We start from the raw sequence: 5,327 nt of genomic DNA on the forward strand, positions 1-5,327 counted from the left end.
ACCTTATCGGCTTGCGTGCCTTATCATATTGTGATACAAATGAAAAGGGCTACAGATTTACGAAAATGTTATCGCCTAGTAGGGCTTGGTTACATAATTCTGTTTTAATTACAGTTCAATGTTACCACAGTTGATAGCTAAGTGTATGGGGGGTTCAGGTCGGACCCCACTCACGGCCTACGGGGTTGGGCCATGATAGAAGTGGTATCAGAGCAGTTCATCCTCGGATTGTCTGCAAACCATGTCTAGTAGAGTCTTGTTTATCGGTGTGTTGCGTGCCACATCTATAAACAGGAAGCTACAAGATATTTAAGATGGTACGTTTCTTCTACATCTGAGATCGTGCTTTAGATCCGAGTCATAGGAAAATTTCTTATACTAACCTTGGATTTTAACAAAAGGATGACATCAACCAAAGGAAGTAATTGACGACATGGGACATTACAAAGAACGCAAGTTGGTAAAGTAAAGGCATAGAAGATATCCGTTGGGTAAGGTATTGAAGTAATATAGAAATGTAAAGTTGAAACCTAAAAGGAAATTAGACAGAAAGTGCAACAGATGCAGTTTGAAGGTGGACATATGAGGTAAGTCCAGTATTTTTATATTATTGTTGACGTTGAAAGCCCTCTGTGGCTACGATATGAGATGACATTGAAAGCCCTATGCGGTTGTGATATGATATGTATATATATATATATGTTGGCCCTATGAGGCATTGTTGGTATTTTCTGTATGCAGGTTTTGGGATAAGTAAGAAATGTAGAGGAAACCACCATGGAATATTCACACCTATCTCACTGAGCTGCAGTTATTGATTAGCAAGATGGAAAGCTTCCACTGTAGACATATCTTTAGGGAAGCTAATTTCGCTGCAGATACACTCTCAAAAGAAAGCCACATGAAGGACCATACACAACACTACTACAGTTTTCAACAACTTCCAAGAGAGACCAAGGGATATTACAAAATGGACAAAGCTGGCATGGCTAGCTTAAGGAGAACAAAAATGAAGAAGATCCACCAACCACCTTGAAGGATATAACTAATCATGCTCTAGTGTTAGTTTCCATTCAAGTACTTTTATTAACACTTTTTTAATACTAGCTGATATATATAATGATATCCAGGACCATTGTAAAAGGGAGAGTCTCCCTAGTTTACTGCTTTCCTAGAATAATTACCATACCACTAGAGATAAGGGATAGAGTAGCTATCTTCTCTTCTCTAGTCCTTTTGTTTATGCAGGTAGTTGCAGACATGGAAAATGTCAACCAGCAATACAATAGCATACAACAATCCATAGCAACAACTATACAAACCAACAACACAACATCCACCACATGGAACTCCATTCAACAGCAATCAAAAAGGAAACTCTGGTTCTATTATTGTTTTCTGTTGTGTGTCTCATTGTGCAGGTTTAATGCTACTATGAGCCTGGGGTTGGAGTTGCAGTAGCTGATTTTGAAGTTCTTTCACTAGCATATCAACAACATTACATGTAGATGCTACAGCAGCAGCAACTACATTACAGAGATGCAGCAACAACAACATAAGAATGCTGTAGAGATGCAGCACAGGAATCAATAATGGGATTTCTCCTTTTGTTTGTCTATCTTGTGCAGGTACTCTGAAGAGCTGATCCTAATCATAAGGAAGCTTCCCCTCTACTATGGAAGTAAAATGGAGATACCCAAGGACCTGCAGCAGACTATGACCAAAATGCAGCAGGGTATGATGTGCAGGGTGATTTGGACCATGTGGACCTGCACCAAGGTCTCCAAAATTTGCAGGACTGCAGTAAATACTGTAGGAGCAATACCCAAGAAGTCTCATCTCAAACAGATAATTGGAGACGTTAGGCGAGCGACCTTGAAAAGGTCAGCCGTCTTAAGCCTAAAGAGGGAGCATTTTGCTATTTGGAAGTTCCAACCTGTGCAAAATGCCTCAAAATCTTGTACGACAAAAGAAAAGAATGTTTCTGCAAGTATCTAGGAGTTTCAGCTCAATTGGATAATTGGAGACGTTAGGCAAGCGACCTTGAAAAAGAAAACAGGCTCCAAAACACTTTTAGAGGTCCTTTCCTTTTTGCTAGCTTGTGCAAGTTCTTTCTTGCTTTTGTTTGTTTATTGTATTGCTGCAGGTTGCTGGAGTGCTACATCAACATGCATTAACAACAACTACATGGAGGACATCAAAGATACAACCACCAAATCAAATAGAAACTCCAAGACTGCTACACAAGGCCCATCCTAGTTTTTCTGTCTGGTTCGCTGTTCGTTTTTCTTTGATGGTTTTTGTGTAAGTACAACACCTGAAAGGGCACCTTGGCAAATAAAAGGCATCAACATAGAGACAGCAACCTTACAAGCTAGGACTTCACCAACACATCAGCTCTCCACTCAAGCTAATTCCCTCATTGCAACACCTGAAGTCCATAGATCCTCACATTAAGGGAGACAACTACTTGGCTTACTTGGACCTCATCATCACAACAACACTACTAAATACCAGGTTCCTAGTCTCAACACCTGCAACATCTTTTGTGCACCCCAGCTACATCGTCAAAGTTGATAATGCTTGGGTTCTCAGAGCACCAACAGCCATCAGCATCCAACATCTGTAGCAACAATTTGCAGCACTCAATGAGCAACTACAAGTCATTACTACTTTATACATCAGCTTCCAGATTTGCTTGTTGGGAGAGGCAATAAGGAGCTGGTTACAGGAATACAGCAACCTTCCTTGGCTGCTTGTATCAAGAAGCTGCCTGCAGGTTTGCAACAGCTATCACACCTCCCATACTTGTTTGGCTCTTTGGTTGCTTGGTTGTGCAGGTACACAAAGTCTCAGACAAAGGGAGACAACAACCACACAAGCAAGGGCTCAGGGAGGCATTACATACAAGTTGCACTACACAACTACTCTATATTTCATGATCCTCAACAACAACCCCAAGGCTACTGGCTGCTATAGCTCCATTTACTTCCTATCCTTTCATCCTCGTTAACTACTCATCCTTATACTGATGTTGTTGCATATTTCCTTGGACTTACTTGGTATGACAAGACTAAAAAGGGCAAAGATGAAAAGAATTTTCCCATCCTATGCGAGATAGAAGTTTCATATACTTTTTTCTTCTTCAATTTAGCTATGTTTGATACGTAGCATAGTTGAATAGGAATAGTGTAGGTTACTCTCTTTTTTCTCATGGAAGGGGAGAGTCTCCCTCATTTATGCTTTCTTAGTCGATTTGTACCGGGAGGAGTCCTCTCATAGGTTTACTGCTTTCTAGGTATAGTTAGCCTCTCTTTTGTATCGGAGATGAGTTAGCTGACCTTAATAGGTTAGCCGAGTTATGAACCAACATAGGATCGGAGATAAGGTTTATGACCCCCTCCTTGTATTTTTATTTTGTTTATTTATGTTAAGGCTTGGGGGTGCTGCTCAACCCCTAACTGTGCATGAGAGGTGGGAGCCTCGTGTAGGGTCTGTTCCCTTAAAAAAAATATAGGTTATAACATATCTTAGAAATGAATATCGAGTACCTATGGGATGCTAAATTAAAGCTGTAAGAGATACTTTTCATGTCGACGATAAGGGATACCCTCTTTAATTGGGGAAATTTATCTCGGAAAAACAAAAGTTTGTCTGAGTGGTACAGTTCAGACCATAGTATCTCCAGCCGTAATTATGTGGTAGAAAAAAAAAAAGCTCCGGTGGAAAGGTAAAATGCCCAATAATTGAGCTTCACTCATTTTGGAAGTACCAAGCCCTCAACTCCTAATTGTAAATTAGATAAGTTTTTCATAACTCGAGGATAGATTCAAAAGGGGACCAGGTAGGTCAAGTATTAAAAGGGAAGTACTGTGATGTTTAAGAGATTTTGGTTCTTTCAACAATGATTGAAAGATGGTTTACGATAACGGTTTATAGTTCTCCACCGACTAATTGGGGAAAGAGCTTCAGACAGAAGCACCTCAAGGAGGTGTCAGGAACTGAAGAGGAATATGAATTAAAAGGGGGATATGTAAGTATGAATCGAACAGTGTGATACGAGTAGGTAAGGATAAAGTGGAACCACTAGTAAGACGCACTTAGTATGCGTTGACTAAGTTAAAGGCCTGTGTGAGAACACAGTAAGAGCATGGGGCTTAAGATACAAAAAAAATGAAAAAAATGACGCGTGTACACAACTTCGCCCCAAAAATAGTGGAACCCTTAGGGGACGAGGATGGAAAACTTAAGGAACAAAGGGCACAACTTCCATTCACCCCGAGAAATAAAGGATATAGGTTGGGGTAAAGCTACTATTTCAAAAGAACCTTGAACAGTTATCGTCGGAATACTAGCACCACCTAATTGAGATGGGAACGACTACAAGTACAAACAGAGAAAAGTACGAGTACCCTCTAAAGGGGGGAAGTTAATGAGAAAATGGCAAAAGTTGAAGGAGGCAATTGAGGTGGTAATATATTTGAGAGGGACATCTAAACTTCAATGAGATATCCTGCCAAACCAAGTTAGAAAGGTCTGGAAGCCACCAGTAACTGAACGGAAGCCAAAATACTACATAAGGCAGCATTGAGAAGTTTGTGACGAGACCCTAAATAACATAATGCTAGAAGGAGACCGTGTATAAAAACAAAAGGGTGTAAATAAGAAAGGATGTCGAATGAATTAAGAAACACTACGAAGGATAATGATAACATGCTAGACCAAAAGTCAAAATGTTAGCTATAGAGTTGGTCGCAAATAATGTTGCGATAGATATATAACCAAAGGAAAAGGAATAGAAAGCCTCTTGTGGTAGAAAATGGGGAGAACACAAAGTGAATAGAGGATAGCGGAACTAAAGGTCTACACCGATACTAGTTGTAAGATAACAGAGGAAGGGACAAGGCAAAACATAAAGACTCACGAGACAACACTGAGGTAAATCTTAGGCTAAATTGAGTGCCCGCACATCGTAGAAAGGATTTCAGTGAAACGCGACACAAAGATTTCCCAGGAAGGTCACCCATCCTAATATTACTCTCGCCCCAGCACGCTTAACTTCGAAATTCTAATGGAACTTAATGTGTTAGTGCTGGTATGATCACGCGAGATGGAAGAATCTAAACTAGCAACGGAGAAACGATATGAGATTATGTACCCAGAGTATTATAAGATACGTTAAGGCAATTCTAACAAGGACTTAAGCAAAACAAAAAGGATTAGCTAATTGCTAACTGACGACACACTTGAATGCCACAGTTCTTCAATATAGTACCAGTTAATGAGAGGAAAACCATAGAATGACTATATGGGCCAGTGGACGAGGG

The 5,327-nt window shown here is 40.2% G+C and overlaps 1 pseudogene; it reads right to left on the bottom strand.

Annotated features, from left to right (window-relative positions):
- Window positions 1-4,989: 4,989 nt before the first annotated feature.
- LOC129881199 (5S ribosomal RNA) lies at window positions 4,990-5,109 on the bottom strand (annotated as a pseudogene).
- Window positions 5,110-5,327: the final 218 nt, after the last annotated feature.

This window comes from Solanum dulcamara, chromosome 2 (assembly GCF_947179165.1).
Source record: "Solanum dulcamara chromosome 2, daSolDulc1.2, whole genome shotgun sequence".
NCBI classification, from domain to species: domain Eukaryota; kingdom Viridiplantae; phylum Streptophyta; class Magnoliopsida; order Solanales; family Solanaceae; genus Solanum; species Solanum dulcamara.